Source organism: Melanerpes formicivorus, unplaced genomic scaffold (genome assembly GCF_026170545.1).
Source record: "Melanerpes formicivorus ecotype bairdi unplaced genomic scaffold, bMelFor1.0.p_v2 SCAF_4, whole genome shotgun sequence".
NCBI classification, from domain to species: domain Eukaryota; kingdom Metazoa; phylum Chordata; class Aves; order Piciformes; family Picidae; genus Melanerpes; species Melanerpes formicivorus.
In genome coordinates, this window is record NW_027142356.1 from 3,174,547 (window position 1) to 3,193,573 (window position 19,027).

The 19,027-nt window shown below is 49.4% G+C and overlaps 1 protein-coding gene across 3 annotated transcripts in view; it reads left to right on the top strand.

Annotated features, from left to right (window-relative positions):
- Positions 1 to 14,086: 14,086 nt before the first annotated feature.
- The window catches only part of LOC137440552 (melanopsin-like), a 39,123-nt gene continuing 34,182 nt past the window's right edge, over positions 14,087 to 19,027 (top strand). Inside the window, exon 1 of one of the 3 annotated variants that reach the window (XM_068136774.1) lies at positions 14,087 to 14,276. The gene's annotated coding sequence lies outside the window, so the exon portion shown is untranslated. Of the gene's footprint in view, positions 14,277 to 15,361; positions 15,724 to 19,027 lie in introns of those variants that run through there. The other 2 variants (XM_068136773.1, XM_068136775.1) reach the window with 2 other exon arrangements.

Sequence of the window (19,027 nt, forward strand, 5' to 3'; positions counted from 1 at the left end):
ACTCAGCAGGGACATACCCAGCCAGATCAGGTTGCCCAGGACCTCGTCTAGCCTCACCTTCAATATCTCCAGGGAAGGAGCCTCAACCACCTCCCTGGGCAACCTCTTCCAGTGTTCCATCACCTTCATAGTAAAGAACTTGTTCCTAACTTCCAATCTCAATCTGCTCTGCTCTAGCTTGAAGCCATTGTCCCTGGTCCTGGCCCTGCAGGCCTTTGCAAACAGTCTCTCTGCAGCCTTCCTGTAGCCCCCTTCAGGTACTGGCAGGCTGCTATTAGGTCTCCCTGGAGCCTTCTCTTCTCCAGGCTGAACACCCCCAGCTCCCTCAGCCTGTCCTTGTAGCAGAGCTGCTCCAACCCCCTGATCATTTTCATGCCCTTCTCTGGACCCTCTCCATCAGGTCCATGTCCTTCCTAATGTTAGAGTCATTTGGATTGGAAGAGGCCTCTTGACATCTTCTGTCTCAGGCCTCCTGCTCAAGCAGGGGCAGCTAGAGCCTGTTACTGAGGACCATGTCCAGCTGGGTTTGTAGTATCTCTGTAACACCTCTGAGCAGCTTGTTCCTGTGTTTGACCACCTTCACAGGAATAAACAAGCATGTTCAGATGGAATTTTATGTGCTTTAATATATATTCACTGCCTCTTCTCCTGCCTGTGGGCACTACAGAGCAGAGTCTGACTCTCTTATCTTCACCTCTCCTCCCTAGGGTATATAGAATAGAATAGAATAGAATAGAATAGAATAGAATAGAATAGAATAGAATAGAATAGAATAGAATAGACCAGGTTGGAAGAGACCTTCAAGATCATCAAGCCTTCCAACCCCTATCATTCTGGGATTCTTGCAAAAGAACTGCTGTGTTCAACAGTAAACATGGAATCAGGGGATCCACCCAGCCCACTGCACACACACAGAGGCATAGAATGGCATAGAATGGCATAGAATAGAATAGAATGGCATAGAATGGCATAGAGTTGCATAGAATTGCATAGAATTGCATAGAATAGAATAGAATAGAATAGACCAGACCAGGTTGGAAGAGACCTTCGAGACCGTCAAGTCCAACCTATCATCCAACACCACCTAATCAACTAAACCATGCAACCAAGCACCCTATCAAGTCCCTTCCTAAAAACTTCCAGGGATGGGGACTCCACCACCTCCCTGGGCAGCACATTCCAATGGGCAATCTCTCTTTCTGGGAAGAACTTTCTCCTCACCTCCAGCCTAAACCTCCCCTGGCACAGCTGAGACTGTGTCTTCCTGTTCTGGTGCTGCTTACCTGGGAGAAGAGACCAACCCCCACCTGGCCTAAACCTCCCTTCAGGGAGTTTGAGACAGCAAGGAGGTCTCCCCTGAGTCTCCTCTTCTCCAGGCTAAGCAACCCCAGCTCCCTCAGCCTCTCCTCACAGGGCTGTGCTCCAGACCCCTCCCCAGCCTTGTTGCCCTTCTCTGGACACCTTCCAGCATCTCAACATCTTTCCTAAACTGAGGGGCCCAGAACTGGACACAGGACTCAAGGTGTGGCCTAACCAGTGCAGTGTACAGGGGCAGAATGACCTCCCTGCTCCTGCTGGCCACACTGTTCCTGATGCAGGCCAGGATGCCATTGGCCCTCTTGGCTGCCTGGGCACACTGCTGGCTCATGTTCAGCCTACTGTCAACCAGTACCCCCAGGTCCCTCTCTGCCTGGCTGCTCTCCAGCCACTCTGACCCCAGCCTGTAGCTCTGCCTGGGGTTGCTGTGGCCAATGTGCAGAACCTGGCACTTGGATGTGTTCAATCTCCTGCCCTTGGACTCTGCCCATCTGTCCAGCCTGGCAAGGTAATTTGTACACATGGGTAAGATCCCTTGAGCCTTCTCTTCTTCAGGCCTCAAGAGCTCTCTTTCCAGCCTTATCAGGTATGAAAGATGGTCCAGTCCCTCAGTCTTCTTCGTGGCCTTTGGCTGGCCTCACCTCCAGGAAGTCCAGATCTTTATTCAGCTGAGGCAGCCAGAACTGTGATTGGAGTTGGTGAAGGTGAGAACTTAAAACTGTCTGGGGGACTTATGCTGTCTTCTGGGAAAGGTTTTGCTGCTTAGGTGCATTATGCAATCTTAGGACCTATTCCACTAAAATGTTACACAATCACAGTTCCTGTAACACTAAGCAAAAGGCTCTTGAATCCTACACAAACAGGAACGTGAAATAAACCTGCCCAGTCCATGACTGTTAGACTTCAGCCTATTTAGTCTTGAGTGACATCCTTTTAGTGGCCAAATGGTGATATTAGAGAACCATAGCATTGTCAGGGTAGGAATAGAGTAGAGTAGAGTAGAGTAGAGTAGAGTAGAGTAGAGTAGAATAGAATAGAATAGAATAGAATAGAATAGAATAGAATAGAATAGAATAGAATAGAATGAACCAGGTTGGAAAACACCTCAGAGGTCAGAAAAGACCTCAGAGATCATTAAATCCAACTCATCACCCAACACCATCTAATCAACTAAACCATGGCACCAAGTGCCTCATCCAGCCTCTTCCTAAACACCTCCAGTGATGGTGACTCCACCACCTCCCTGGGCAGCACATTCCAATGGGCAATCTCTCTTGCTGGGAAGAACTTCTTCCTAACCTTCAGTCTCAAACTCCCCTGGCGCAGCTTGAGACTGTGTCCTCTTGTTCTGGTGCTGGTTGCTTGGGAGAAGAGACCGACCCCCACCTGGCTACAGCCTCCTTTCAGGTAGTTGTAGAAAGCAAGAAGGTCTCCCCTGAGCCTCCTCTTCTCCAGGCTAAGCAACCCCAGCTCCCTCAGCCTCTCCTCACAGGAAGGGACCTCAAGGATCACCCAGTCCCAACCCTCCCTGCCATGGGCAGGGACAACGTGTGCCAGTCTCTCACCACCCTCATGGGGAACAACTTCTTCCTAACATCCAATCTGAATCTACCCATTTCTAGTTTTGCTCCATTCCCCCCAGTCCTATCCCTCCCTGACACCCTCAAAAGTCCCTCCCCAGCTTTCTTGTAGCCCCCTTCAGATACTGGAATCCAGCTGTCCCAGGCCTCAGTGACTCAGAGCAGTGTTGGAAATTGCTATTTACATAGAAATGTCTCCTAAGAGCACACAGTTTAAATAAAAAATGACCGAATCCCTCACCAATGGAAACTATCAGTAGTTTTGTGAGGCCAAGTGTTTACTTCTACTGTGCGCATCCCCACTCCAGAAGAGTTCCCAGAACTTGTCACATTGCCTTATCTAGTCTCAGGTATTCAGTCAGACTTCTTCCTTCAGACCTTATTTTCTACTGCTTTCCAGCTGGCATTTACTACACTTGTAGCATGGCAGTTTTGCTGCCCTGACACCCCGGGAGCCTGTGGGGTAGGATCTGGAGGTGCTGGAAGGTGTCCAGAGAAGGGCCACGAAGATGAGCAGAGGGCTGGAGCTGCTCTCCTACAAGGAGAGACTGAGAGAGTTGGGGCTGCTCAGTCTGGAGAAGAGAAGGCTCTGAGGAGTCCTAATTGTGGTCTTCCAGCATCTGAAGGGGGCTACAAGAAAGCTGGCTGCAAAAACCTCCAGGCATGAGGCTGCCACCACCTCCCTGGGCAACCTGTGCCAGTCTCTCACCACCCTCATGGGGAACAACTTCTTCCTCACAGCCAATCTCAATCTACCCATTTCTAGTTTTGCTCCATTCCCCCCAGTCCTGTCACTCCCTGACACCCTCAGAAAACCCTCCCCAACTTTCTAGAAGCCCCCTTCAGATACTGGAAGGCCACAATTAGGTCTCCTCAGAGCCTTCTCTTCTCCAGACTGAACAACCCCAACTCCCTCAGTCTGTCTCTACAGCAGAGCAGCTCCAGCCCTCTGCTCATCCTTGCGGCCCTTCTCTGGACACCTTCCAGCACCTCCAGATCCTTCCTGTGATAGGGGCTCCAGAACTGGACCCAGAGCTCCAGCTGTGGTCTCAGCAGAGTGGAGCAGAGGGGGAGAATCCCCTCCCTGGCCCTGCTGGCCACACTTCTCTTGCTGCAGCCCAGGCTCTGCTTGGCTCTCTGGGCTGCAAGTGCTCACTGCTGGCTCCTGTTGAGCTTCGCATCCACCAGCACCCCCAAAGCCTTTTCTTCAGGGCTTCTCTCCAGCCAGTCCCTGCCCAGCCTGTATCAGTGCCTAGGATTGCCCTGACCCAGCTGCAGGACCTTGCCCTTGGTCTTCTTGAACAACATGAGGTTGTCCTGGGCTCAGCTCTGCAGCCTGTCCAGGTCCCTCTGGATGGATCCTTTCCTTCCAGCTTTCAGCTGCACCACACAGCTTGGTGTCCTCAGTGAACCTACTGAGGGTGCCACTGTCCAGGTCACCAATGAAGATGCTGAACAAAACTACTAAAGAATCCTGTGCAAAAGCTTAGATTATCTGGTTTGCTTTCATCTTAGCATTTGAAAACCAGTCTCGGATTCACATTAAATTGTCATCCAGAAGGTGTTGCTGAGGACTTATTTTTGGAGTAGAGATGAAATTCAAGTTTCTTCCCCCTTCAAGATGAAGTAGTAGTAGTAGTTGCAGCAGCAGTAGTAGTAGCAGTAGTAGTAGCAGTAGTAATAGTAGTGGTAGGATGCATCTAATCCAGTTACTGCCCATTGTTGCCTCTGTTTTCTGAGGCTTTTCTACTTGCTGTTGAGTCTTAAAGATTAAGCATCTTTAAGACAAGACCCTAAACAAACCTTTTTAAGGAGTTTGTAGTATAAATCCCATTTTGTTCCAGCTATGGTTTTGGTTTAGGACCATGTTCTGTGAAAAGGAGTTGCAAACACAGGATTATTTGGCCTCGAGTGGCTGAAGAAGGCCAGAGTACTCCCTGAGAGCATCTGAAATTCACTGCTGCCTCTTACTCTTAATTTTAATGGGAACTGGATTTTAGTTCCCCTGGTTGGAGTGTTGGCTGGCAGGAATGGAGCACACTGAAAGCACCTGCAGAGCTGGAACTTATGAGTCACCACTGTGGTGCTGCCTGTCAAGACAAAGCTCAGGAAGGTCACCTTCCACATCCTTCCATGGCACAGGAGAGTCCATTTGCTGGGAGTGCACTGCCTGGCGCCCACAGTGCCGGTCTCAGCCTATCACCAGGGACTGCCAGAGCTGTGGTAGAGGCTGCGCTGGATCCCCTGGAGCTGGCACTTAACAGGGCAGAGCATTTTCTGCTAAGTGTTCAGGGCTGGGGCATAGGAGCAGTGGCAGGGCTGTTTCCTGACGTATTCCTTCTGGATTTTAACAGCTGTCCCAACACCTCCTCAAGGACATCCAAGTGGTTTATTCCCTCCTTTAGCATAGAGAAACTTGTGGGGGGTTGAACTTTCCCCCCCAACATTAGCTTTGCCAGCCCAGCCCAGCTGGAAGCAGATGAAAATTATACTTGCAAGCCAAAACTACACTCTACAATGGCATGCAATGAATGTGTACAAAACATCCAGGAGTTACAATAGTTACAGGTATTTAGAGTTAATAGACAACACAAGGACCTCCCCTGGTCACAGACCAGGGCAAGCTACTAGCTTCTCCTCCCCTGCCTCCTATACCTCCCTGTACAAAAGAATGGAGAAAGGAGCAGAGGAATGCTAATACCAGAACAATGCAGCCAAGGTCAAGCAGAAGCATGTTAGTATCTCTCCCAGAGCAAAGAAGTGAGAAGAGGTTTGGAGAGGAGAGGCTTGGAGAGGAGAGGTTTGGAGAGGAGAGGAGAGAAGAGGCTTGGAGAGGAGAAGAGAGGCTTGGAGTGGAGAAGAGAGGCTTGGAGAGGCTTGGAGAGGCTTGGAGAGGAGAGGCTTGGAGAGGAGAGGAGAGGCTTGGAGAGGCTTGGAGAGGCTTGGAGAGGAGAGGAGAGGAGAGGAGAGGAGAGGAGAGGAGAGGAGAGGAGAGGAGAGGAGAGGAGAGGAGAGGAGAGGAGAGGAGAGGAGAGGAGAAGAGGGAAGGGAAGGGAAGGGAAGGGAAGGGAAGGGAAGGGAAGGGAAGGGAAGGGAAGGGAAGGGAAGGGAAGGGAAGGGAAGGGAAGGGAAGGGAAGGGAAGGGAAGGGAAGGGAAGGGAAGGGAAGGGAAGGGAAGGGAAGGGAAGGGAAGGGAAGGGAAGGGAAGGGAAGGGAAGGGAAGGGAAGGGAAGGGAAGGGAAGGGAAGGGAAGGGAAGGGAAGGGAAGGGAAGGGAAAGGAAGGGAAGGGAAGAGTTGGACATCTAGGTATTATCTCTTATCTCTCCAATGGGGTTGTTTGGAATGATCTTTATTTCCCTTTTCACACCCACTAGTGACTTATTTACATTTTATTACTTTTCTGTTCAAGATCTGTGAAAAATTTCAAAGGCATAGCCTAAAACTACCACAAAGCTGGAGACCTCCAAGGGCGTCCTTATTTCTGCATGTGCCTTTTCCACCCAGAGTTTGAATTAGGGAGCCAGTGCTAAATTTGGGGTTCTTTCTTTTGTGTTTTTTTTCCCCTTAACCTCATTACCAAGAGTCCTTGAGAGCCTTGTTAGGGCTCTGACGCATTCAGATTCCAGGCTGGAATTCTCTGGGCTGGCTTTTGACACAGAAAGGATTTCTGTTTGAAGCACTGGAAGTGTGAAAATGTTTCTGTTTATAGACAGAAGTCACCTCTGACCAGACATGGAAAACCTTCCCTTTAGAAGGCAACAGCACAACAAAATGATGCTGGTGTGGCTGTTATTGCCCTGACTTTGACAGCAAAAGTTGTGACTTCTAGAGGTGGTAGTTTTTTTTTTTATCCATAAGTGGTTAAAGGAAACTTTTGTGATTGAATGGATGGAGGAAATGATTGAATGAGGGAGGAAAAGTTCTGAATTAGTGAAAAAACAAACCACCCAAAGAATCAGAATATATTCCCTGTGGAAAACTCTCTGGTATCACAACAAGGACGTTGCCAACCAAAAGAATGAGTGTTGAAAATCAAAACACTGTTCACTGAAAGTCTGTTAAGTGGAATTTAAGATTGGTCTACAGGACTGAGAGGTTGGGAGTAGGTGGATTGTAGAATTGTCAGGGCTGGAAGGGACCTCAAGGATCAGCCAGTTTCAGACCCCCTGCCATGGGCAGGGACACCTCACACTACAGCAGGTTGCTCACAGCCACATCCAGCCTGGCTGCAAACACCTCCAGGCATGAGGCTGCCACCACCTCCCTGGGCAACCTGTGCCAGTCTCTCACCACCCTCTTGGGGAACAATTTCTTCCTGACATCCAATCTCAATCTCCCCACTTCTAGTTTTGCTCTATCTAATCCATCTAAGTCCATGTAGTCCAATTGGTCTGAAGAACAGTAGCAATAGATAGGTTAAAATAATTCCATTGGAATATTGAAAGCCTTTTACCTTGCAGCAGAGTTTGTTTGTTCTCCTCTCTTTGCTTTCTTACTTCTGGGCTGCTTGCTCTGCTTCGACTTTCAGGCTATGCTGTGGTCCTTCTGACCTTGGGCCTCTTTCTCATACTCCTCTAAAGGTACAGGGGGAGCCAAGAGGGAGCTTGTGGTTGGTGTAGCTGTCTTTGTCCCCAAGAAGGGAGAATCATAGAATTATAGAATCAATAAGGTTGGAAAAGACCTCAGAGATTATCAAGTCCAACCTATTTTCCAGCACCTCATGACTACTAAACCATGGCTCCAAGTGCCACATACAATCCCTTTTTGAACACCTCCAGGGATGGTGACTCCACCACCTCCCTGGGCAGCACATTCCAATGGCCAATCACTCTTTCTGGGAAGAATTTTCTCCTCACCTCCAGCCTAAACTTACCCTGGCACAGCTTGAGACTGTTGTCCTCTTGTTCTGGTGCTGCTTGCCTGGGAGAAGAGACCAACCCCCACCTGGCTACAACCTCCCTTCAGGGAGTTGGAGACAGCAAGAAGGTCTCCCCTGAGCCTCCTCTTCTCTAGGCTAAGCAACCCCAGCTCCCTCAGCCTCTCCTCACAGGGCTTGTGCACAAAAGAGCTGAATCAAAAGGTACAGGAAGATCCTGTGCTGTTGTTACATTATATGTATGTGTGTGTGCAAATACAGTCTATGCATCTTTATTGCCTTTTATACTGTTCTATTTAGTTTCTTTTGCAATGCAATTCCATGTTTCCCTCCAAGTTCTGAGTGTGGTGAATTTACTCTCTGGGGCAGATTTCATAGTTTCATAGTTTCATAGTTTCATTCAGGGTTGGAAGGGACCACAAGGATCATCTAGTTCCAACCCCCCTGCCATGGGCAGGGACACCCCACACTAGATCAGGCTGGACAGAGCCTCATCCAGCCTGCTCTTAAGCACCCCCAGGGACGGGGCCTCGACCACCTCCCTGGACAACCCATTCCAGGGTTTCACCACTCTCATGGTGAAGAACCTCCTCCTCACATCCAGCCTGAATCTCCCCACCTCCAGCTTCATTCCATTCCCCCTAGTCCTATCACTACCTGATATCCTGAGAAGTCCTTCCCCTGCCTTCCTGTAGGCCCCCTTCAGATACTGGAAGGCGACAATTAGGTCACCTCGGAGCCTTCTCTTCTGCAGACTGAACAGCCCCAACTCCTTCAGTCTGTCCTCATAGGAGAGGTGCTCCAGCCCTCTGATCATCCTCGTGGCCCTTCTCTGGACACGTTCCAGCACCTCCACATCCCTCTTGTAATAGGGGCTCCAGAACTGGACACAGTACTCCAGGTGGGGTCTCACCAGGGCTGAGTAGAGGGGGAGGATCACCTCCCTCGACCTGCTAGCCACACTTCTCCTGATGCAGCCCAGGATCTGATTGGCTTTGCGGGCTGCAAGTGCACACTGAGAGCTCATGTTGAGCTTTTTGTCCACCAGCACCCCCAAGTCTCTCTCCTCAGGGCTATCCTCCAGCCAGTCACTGCCTAGCCTGTATTTGTGCCTGGGATTGCCTCGACCCAGATGCAGGACCCTGCACTTGCTCTTATTGAACTTCATGAGGTTGGCCTGTGCCCACCTCTCCAGCCTGTCAAGGTCCCTCTGGATGGCCTCCCTTCCCTCCAGCGTGTCTGCTGCACCACACAGCTTGGTGTCATCAGCAGACTTGCTGAGGGTGCACTCAATGCCACTGTCCATGTCCCCCACAAAGATGTTGAATAAGATCCCTGAGGGACTCCACTTGTCACTGGCCTCCACTGGGACATGGAGCCATTGACAGCCACTCTTTGGGTGCGGCCATCAAGCCAGTTCCTTATCCATCTAGTGGTCCACCAATCAAACCCATGTGTCACCAGTTTGGAGACCAGGATGTGGTGCGGGACAGTGTCGAAGGCTTTGCTCAGGTCCAGGTAAACGACATCAGTTGCTCGCCCCTCAGCTATTGATGTTGTCACCTGCTCATAGAAGGCCACCAGGTTGGTCAGGCAGGATTTGCCCTTGGCAAAGCCATGCTGACTGTTCCCAATCACCTCTTCACTATTCTTTTGAGCGAGTAGTGACTCCAGGAGGATCTGTTCCATGATCTTTCCAGGCACAGAGGTGAGACTGACTGGCCTGTAGTTCCCTGGTTCCTCCTTCTTGCCCTTTTTGCAGATGGGGGCAATGTTTCCCCTTTTCCAGTCTGTGGGGACTTCACCAGACTGCCAGGACTTTTGAAATATAATAGAGAGGGGTTTAGCAACCTCATCTGCCAGTTCTCTCAGCACCCGTGGGTGTAACCCGTCGGGTCCCATGGACTTGAACACTTTCAGGTTCTTCAGGTGATCACCAACCTGATCTGCACTTACAATGGGCAGTTCTTCCTCCCTGTCCCTGGCTTTGACTTCCATAACATCAGGAGTGTGGCCAGAGGCCCTTGCAGTGAAGACTGAGGTAAAGAAGTTATTAAGTACCTCAGCCTTTTCCTCATCACAGGTGATCATGTCACCATTTTCTTTTCTGAGGGGGCCCACACCTTCCCTAGGCTTCTTCTTCCCATTAATATACCTGTAAAAGTTCTTAGTATTCCCTTTAATCTCCCTGGCTAGATTCAACTCAAACTCTGCTTTGGCTTTCCTGACCAGGACTCTTGCTGCTCGGGCAGCTTCCTTGTATTCCCCCTGTTCTACCTGTCCTTCCCTCCACTTCCTGTAGAGTTTCCTTTTAAGTAATAGTGTGTCCAGTAGCTCCTTGCCCATCCAGACAGGCCTCCTAGCATTCTTACCTGCTTTTCTCTTTGTTGGTACACAGAGCTCCTGGACACAGAGGAGGTGGTCCTTGAATACTGACCAGCTGTCCTGGGTCCCTCTTCCCTCCAGGGCTTTGTCCCATGACACTTTGGCTAGCAGATCCCTGAAGCGATCAAAATCTGCATGCCTAAAGTCTAGGGTCATGAGCTTGGAATACTTCCTCCTGATTGCCCTGAGGATGTTAAATTCAACTGCTTCATGGTCACTGCAGCCAAGGCCGTCTATGAGCCTCACATTGCTTACCAGCCCTTCCCTGTTGGTGAGAACAAGGTCCAGCATAGCACCATTTCTTGTTGGTTCCTCCGCCATTTGGAGGAGGAAGTTGTCTTCTATGCAGTCCAGGAACATCCTGGATTGCTGGTGCCTTGCTGTGTTGTCCCTCCAGCAGATGTCCGGGTGGTTGAAATCACCCATGAGGACCAGGGCTTGTGACCTGGAAGCTGCTTCTATTTGCCTATGGAGGGCCTCATCTGCTTGGATCTGCTGGTCAGGTGGCCTGTAGGAGACCCCCACAGTAATATCTTCTTCCCCTGTCCTGCCTTTAATTTTGACCCATACACTCTCAACTAGCTCATCATCCCTCCCCAGTTGGAGCTCCACTGATTCCAACTGGCTATTGACATAGAGGGCAACACCTCCTCCTCTCCTTCCCTGCCTATCCTTCCTAAAGAGTTTATACCCATCTATGCCTACATCCCAGTCATGGGATTCATCCCACCAAGTTTCAGTAACAGCCACTATGTCGTGGCATCCCAGCAGCACAGTGGCCCTTAACTCATCCTGTTTGTTGCCCAAGCTGCGCGCGTTCGCATAGAAGCACTTCAGCTGGGCTGGCCCTGTCCTCCTCTTGTGCCAAATCCCCTCGGTTTCCACAGAATGTCCTGGTGGATCATTCGTGGCTTGCCTCGGGGTAGCAAGTTGAGAGCCCTTACCAGCTCTCCTTCTCTCTACTGCTGGTGAGCTGCCCCTCTGTTTGTCACCAGCCAGCAGGAGACTATTAACCCCTTCCCCCTTCAAATCTAGTTTAAAGCCCTATCAATGAGCCCTGCCAATTCCTGCCCCAGGATTCTTATTCCACTCTGGGACAAGTGTGTCCCATGAGTTGTTTTCAGCTCAGGTGCCTTGAAAACCAGTCCATGATTGTGGAACCCAAAGCCCTGTCGATGGCACCAGCCCCTGAGCCATGAATTGATCTGTCGGCCCTTCCTGAAAGCTAATTTCCTGAAAGCTAAATGACTGGGGGTGAGAGGAATCTAATTCAAGCCACAACAATAAGCTTTCTTCTGAAGCCAGTGTTTGTGGAAAGAGTTGTATGGTAAGGAAAAGCTTTATGCCTCATGATACACCTAGAACACCAAGGTCATGATTTCAAGGGCAGCAAAGGTAATTTAATGCACCACATTGCTTAGGTAGTTGAATAGATGCAATGAAGAATGAAAGAATTATGTAACATTTACAATGTCTGAAGCAGGAGGGCCATGAAAATGAGCATCTTTGCTACAAGGACAGGCTGAGGGAGCTGGGGGTGTTCAGCCTGGAGAAGGGAAGGCTCCAAGGAGACCTAATAACAGCCTGCCAGTACCTGAAGGGGGCTACAGGAAGGCTGCAGAGAGACTGTTTGCAAAGGCCTGCAGGGACAGGACCAGGGACAATGGCTTCAAACTAGAGCAGAGCAGATTGAGATTGGGTGTTGGGAACAAGTTCTTCCCCATGAGGGTAGTGGAACACTGGAAGAGGTTGTCCAGGGAGGTGGTTGAGGCTCCTTCCCTGGAGATATTGAAGGTGAAGCTGGGTGAGGCCCTGGGCAACCTGATCCAGTTGGGGATGTCCCTGATGACTGCAGGGAGTGCAGACTGGATGTGCTTTGGAGGTCCCTTCCAGATTGGGCCATTCTATGATTCATGATTCTGTGATTTAATGAGTCTATTATTCCGGATTCTGTGATTCTGTGATTGATGATTCTATGTTCTATTCCTTAGCATTTCCAGATTACCTGTATGATACATGTTAGGCTTTATGTCTGTGGTTGAATTTCTATCATCTTGAAAGCCATCAATTAAAAGACCTAATCTGGGGGCAGAAGTAGCTTTAAGGTTCTCCTGCAAAGCAACAGCCACCATCATGCCCCAGATGGAAGGGGCATGTAAATCCTTTGAGTAATATGTTTGAATTGCTTTTTCTACTCCTCTCTCTCCTACTTAGAGCCCTCTTCCCCCCCCCCCCTTTCTGGACAAAGCTTAGTCTCACAAATCCTCTCCATTCACATCTTTTAGAAGGGGAACATTGAAACCAATTATGTTAAAAACACTGTCAAAGCTCTGAAGGAAAAAACCTGCAGGGATAGAAATGTAGCTATTTTTGTCATTCCTTTCTGACCACAGCATAAGAGAAGGAGGCTCTTGAAGAGCATGCTTACCATCAGACCCCTGTTCCTTCCACCACATTTCAGTGTCTCTGAAGAGCAAACATGACCCCACAGAGAACATAGAATCACAGACTTGTGAGGGCTGGAAGGGACCTCAAGGATCAGCCAGTTCCAACCCCCGCTGCCATGGGCAGGGACACCTCACACTACAGCAGGTTGCTCACAGCCACATCCAGCCTGGCTGCAAAAACCTTCAGGCATGAGGCTTCCACCACCTCCCTGGGCAACCTGTGCCAGTCTCTCACCACCCTCATGGGAACAACTTCTTCCTAACAAACATCCAATCTCAATCTACCCATTTCTAGTTTTTCTCCATTCCCCCCAGTCCTATCACTCCCTGACACCCTACAGAGTCCCTCCCCAGCTTTCTTGGAGCCCCCTTCAGATACTGGAAGGCTACAAGAAGGTCACCTGAGAGCCTTCTCCAGACTGAACAGCCCCAACTCCCTCAGTCTGTCCTCATAGCAGAACAGCTCCAGCCCTCTGCTCATCCTCGTGGCCCTTCTCTGGACACCTTCCAGCACCTCCAGATCCTTCTAGTAACAGAGGCTCCAGAACTGCACACAGTACTCCAGGTGGGGTCTCACCAGAGTGTTATAGGCAGGGAGAATGCCCTCCCTGGCCCTGCTGGCTATGCTTCTCTTGTTGCAGCCCAGGCTCTGGTTGGCTTTCTGGGCTGCAAGTGCTCACTGCTGGCTCCTGTTGAGCTTCTCATCCACCAAATGTTGTGAGGTAAGGAGTTTCTCTTCCCCCTTTGATGCTGTTCACTTCTCTGTTCTGCAGTTATTGAAGTGTTTCTGGGGCAGGTGATGCTTAAACGTAGAGGTAGGTGCTGCAGACAAAATCTTGGTAACTCCAGGTAACTAGGGCTTTATACCCAGTGCCTGGTTCTTGAGAGTCCTACAAGAAACTCAGCTGTGGGTTTAAGCATGCTCACCTGTGCAGTGTGGCAGAGCCAGCCTGACTTGGGTTTCATGGTGATGGAGCACAGAATATGCATGGAGAAAGCCAGGGCCAGCTTTGACTAGCCAGGGAAGAGATTGGAGGGGTGTGGGGGGTGCTTGGATGCTGTTTTCAGCCCCCTAAAGGGAGGCTCCGAGGAGGGCAAAGTCAAGGTCCTCAAAGTAAAAGCATAAGAGGCCATGGGCAGGAGTTGCTGTGTGGGAAATCACAGATGCCACCCTCCATCCCTGGCTGCCCATGCTGCCCACCTGGAGCTGCAGGGAGCAGGTATGGAGGGGGCAGAGCACCAGGCACTGACTGCTCAAGGCTGCCCAGCCTCAGCGTGGTACCCTTGGGGACTTGGGATGTTCCCAGGCTGAACTGGGCAGAGGTAGCTGGCTGGGATGCCCTGGAAGCAAGCTCCTCCAAGCGTCCATCCTTCGAAAAGCAAAGAAAGAAACGAGTGGGTTATCCTTTTGGGGGCTGGTCGTTTTGCACTTGAAAGAGCGGTGATGGGGCCAGGCAGGCTAAAGACCAGGATCGGTGCTTTGCTGGGGGCTAGCGCTGCCGTTCGATATGTTCCCGGAGCTGTCAGGCTGCAGGGGAGGAGGGCTTGATGCTGAGTGGCTTTTTAAACCCTGGGATTTCCGACGCTCCTCTGCACGAGTCGCAGCTCAGCAGCCCTGGACGGAGCGGGTGTGCGGCAGCAAGGGAGATGCTTTCGCCTGAACCCTAAAAGTATGTGCCTGGAGGCAGGCTCCAGAGAGGGGGAGCTGGGCAGGGAGAAGGGAAAGGGAGAGCGTTTCTCTTCTGCTTTGTTCTCTAAGGAATGATTTAAATGGACTTCTCCTCCTTGAAAAAAGATCTAATTGGAGTTGTTTTGATGTCCTGAATTCTGATTTATGGTTCTTTTCGTGCAGCTGACCCAGAATCCAAGGGCTGTGTGTTTCCTTTGTGCTTGAGTTTGGCTATAATATTTTAGGAGGAATTTGGAGTTTTGGCTGATGCAAAACCAGACCGTGTGGGGAGGGGGGGAGATGTAGCCAGTGATTGCTGAGGATGGTACTCGTTGCATCATCAAAGTCTGGTGGATAAACCTTGTTGGGATCTGGTCGTTAACAGCAGGGAAATGTCAGTGAAAAGGGGGACTTTTAAATGAAGTCCTAAAGCAGATTTCAGAGTCATTATCCTTTTGTGGAGCTGATTAATGGAATGCAATCTGACCTAAATGAAGTGCTGGGGACTGACAAGCAATTGTGTTTACATGTTTAGCTAAGATGATCTGAGCATATTCGCAAAGGAAAGAGAACTTCCTTGTGCATTGAAAATGAGTTCTGATGATTCAGGGCAGAAGGCTGAGCCAGGCCAAAAAAAATAAGATGATCAATTTGTGTCCCCCCCCTGTCCCTGTGTGCCCCTGACCCGATGCCAGTACAATGATTTGTATAGATTGTGGGATAGAAGGATTGCCTCATGAATCTCTGATCATTTGCCTGACTTAATTTCATTAGCCAGCCCAGTCCTGGCATTCCAAGAAGTCTACCAAGAATATCAGCTTCTCTTTCTAGTCTTAAGTTAAGGAAGATGATTTGGGGACTGGAGCACTGCCTGAAGAGGAGAGGCTGAGGGACCTGGGGCTTTTTAGTCTGGAAAAGAGAAGACTGAGAGGGGAATTAATAAATGTCTAGAAATATCTGTGGGCTGGGTGTCAGGAGGGAGGGGACAGGCTCTGCTCAGTTGCTCCCTGGAACAGGGCAAGGGGCAATGGATGTAAGCTGCAGGACAGGAGGTTCCACCTCAACATGAGGAGAAACATCTCTACTGTGAGGGTCCCATAGCACTGGAGCAGGCTGCCCAGAGAGGTTGTGGAGTCTCCTTCTCTGGAGACTTTCCAGCCCTGTCTGGGTGTGTTCCTGTGTGACCTGTGCTGGATTCTCTGGTTCTGCTCTGGCAGGGGGGTTGGACTTGATGATGTCTTTGAGTCCCTTCCAACCCCTGGCATCCTGTGAGTCTGTGAAGAGAAAGAGCTATGGGAATGGTATGAAAGAAGCTTCAGCTTTGGAAGGAAGATGTGGAATTCATCTCACTGCAACAGGTCTGTTACAGTTTGAAGGGGGAAATTTAGCCTAGCTCCTGACTGCAAAGACTGAAAGCCTCTTGGATACAAAAGGAAAATAATGCTAAGGTCTGTAGAATTCATTGGATTGTTAATGGGGATATAGAGTAGAGGCATAAACAGTTCTTGTTCTCTTATCTTCTTCTGTCACTTCTGCTTGCAACTTTTCTCTCTCTCTTCCATGGCCTTGCCAGGGGATCTCTGTTTTGACTTCTGTGTGAGGAAGGAGGGAGGGAGTGGGGCAGGAGGTGAACAGTCCCCCTGGTTCCATCCAGTGGGGTCTGAGGAGTTTCTGTGTTGTTCATAAATGGTCAATATCTCTCTAATGTCCATCTGTTGGATGCTTTGTACCTATTCATTGCATTTCATTTCCTATTCCTAGATTGTAGTTAGCTTGGAAACAGAGCTTCATCTGCTTCCATCCCACACTGAGCTGGCCTGGCCATTTTATTTTGGGGGTATTTGACCAAAGCACCTGGGAGGTAATTTCAACCCACCACACAGGTCATGGTCCTAGAATGAGGTAGAAAGGAAAAAACATTGGGCAAGTTTATTGTAGAGTCCTCTTAAGTAGCAAGGAAGTGGCAAATGAACAGGAGTTGAGGCAAGTAACATCACTCCGAATTATTTAATGCTCTGAGTTCATTCTGGTGCTGCTGAAGGTCTTCACTTCTGATTGTTTTTTGTCTCTATCATGTGGCTGTGTGAGGGGTTTTTTTGGTCATTAAACTTTCTATGATTCTATGCTGGTGACTGGGATGGTGCTTCACGACCACTTGTAGTACAATTGTTTTGCACCCAACTGAAACAAGTGCGGAGAAATTGCTTTTCAACTCTGTTACTTGATCAGTGTTTAACGTTTGCTCACAACAAAACTACCAGCAATAAATCACCATTATAGTCAAATACAAGTTTGCAGTTAACAGTAATTTAGCATAGAATTGTCATGGTTGGAAGGGACCTCAAGGATCAGCCAGTCCCAACCCCCCTGCCATGGGCAGGGACACCTCACACTACAGCAGGTTGCTCACAGCCACATCCAGCCTGGCTGCAAAAACCTCCAGGCATGAGGCTGCCACCACCTCCCTGGGCAACCTGTGCCAGGCTGTCACCACCCTCTTGGGGAACAACTTCTTCCTGACATCAAATCTGAATCTCCCCACTTCTAGTTTTGCTCTATCTAATCCATCTAAGTCCATGTAGTTCAGTTGATCTGAAGAACAGTAGCAATAGATAGGTTAAAATAATTCCTTTGGAATATTGAAAGCCTTTTACCTTGCAGCAGAGTTTGTTTGCTCTCCTCTCTTTGCTTTCTTACTTCTGGGCTGCTTGCTCTGCTTCAACTTTCAGGCTATGCTGTGGTCCTTCTGACCTTGGGCCTCTTTCTCATACTCCTCTAAAGGTACAGGGGGAGCCAAGAGGAAGTTTGTGGTTGGTGTAGCTGTCTTTGTCCCCAGGAAGGGAGAATCATAGAATCATAGAATCAATAAGGTTGGAAAAGACCTCAGAGAACATCAAGTCCAACTTATTACCCACTTGTATTATTTTTTCCATTCCCCCCCAGTCCTATCACTCCTTGACACCCTCAAAAGTCCCTTTCCAGCTTTCTTGTATCCCCCTTCAGATACTGGAAGGCCACAATGAGGTCACCTCGGAGCCTTCTCTTCTCCAGACAGAACAGCCCCAACTCCTTCTGTCTGTCCTCATAGGAGAGGAGCACCAACCCTCTGCTTATCCTTGTGGCTCTTCCCTTTATTTGTGGAGCAATCGTAAATGAGTATCTCTGTTAAGTCCACAGCTGTTGTGAGCAGAATGTCCCTTCATCTGTTTTTCCATGCAGAGATGCTCCTTGGTGCCATGCTTCTCTGGAGTTGAGTGGGCCAAGGAAGGCCCTGTTTGTGCTTAAGTCTCTTATGGTTGTGACTGGAGGCACACAGAGCTTTCTTAGGCTTCCTTTTGTTTGTTTGGTAAGATCACCCAACCCTCCCTCCCTGGAGTTGTTTGCAGCCAGGCTGGATGTGGCTGTGAGCAACCTGCTGTAGTGTGAGGTGTCCCTGCCCATGGCAGGGGAGTTGGAACTGGCTGATCCTTGAGGTCCCTTCCAACCCTGACAATTCTGTGATTCTATGATCAGTGCATACTGCTTTCCTGGTTTGCTTATATGCCCTTTTTTTTCTTTAAATAAAGATTCAGAAGGAGCTATTTATTTATTTATTGATTGATTGTTCTGAGAGCTAGAGCTCTGCCACAGAAGAGTCTGTGCTGACGCCCTCAGGCTTTCTGACTTGGCACTTTCTCCTTAACTCAAAAGTGATCTGTCTTGTGATGAGGTTTTATTTTCTAGTGGGTCCTTATCACAGTATCACAGTATAACTTAGGTTGGAAAGGACCTCGAGGACCATCGAGTCCAACCTATCAACACAGACCCCATGACTAGACCATGGCACCAAGTGCCACGTCCAATCTCCTCTTGAACACCTCCAGGGACAGCGACTCCACCACCTCCCTGGGCAGCACATTCCAATGACGAATGACTCGCTTGGTGAAGAACTTCCTCCTCACCTCGAGTCTAAACCTCCCCTGGCACAGCTTGAGACTGTGTCCCCTTGTTCTGGTGCTGGTTGCCTGGGAGAAGAGACCAACCCCTTCCCAGCTACAACCACCCTTCAGGTAGTTGCAAAGGCAATGTAAGAGTTGCTTCAAGTGCACCCCATACCTGGAGATTGTGGTGAGGTGATGTTTCCTAAGGTAGGTGTGCCAAAACCTTTTACAGAGCCCTGAACAGCAGACTGTAAAATTAGGACAAGACATCACAATAAAGCAGCTTTATCATCCCTATTTTCAGGGTGCTACACACCCCAGTGCAGATGGCAAGTATGAAGCCCCTCTTCTGCTGTATCAAAGTTGTCTTAGTGTTTCTCCAGATCAAAGTGTGAGATACTGCTTCTTCCTTGATCATAGAATAGAATCACAGAATGGTCTGGGTTGGAAGGGACCTCCAAAGTTCATCCAGTCCAACCCCCTCTGCAGTCAGCAGGGACATCCCCAGCTAGATCAGGTTGCCCAGGGCCTCGTCCAGCCTCACCTTCAATATCTCCAGGGACGGAGCCTCAACCACCTCCCTGGGCAGCCTCTTTCAGTGTTTTACACATCAGGGAGTCTGCTGTAATTTCTCCCTAATTATGCCCAGATTACAGATCCTTATTAGTTTGACAGTGCTGCTTGAGTCTCCCTCTGAACTAAGCCTTCAGTACCACGACAGCTTGCTCATAGCACATGAAATTGCCAGTTTCATTTGGTCTGTGGAGGTTGGTTTATGCTTTCTTTTTTTTCCTTTAGCAATGTTGAATCCACAAGAAATTACTAAGTGCTG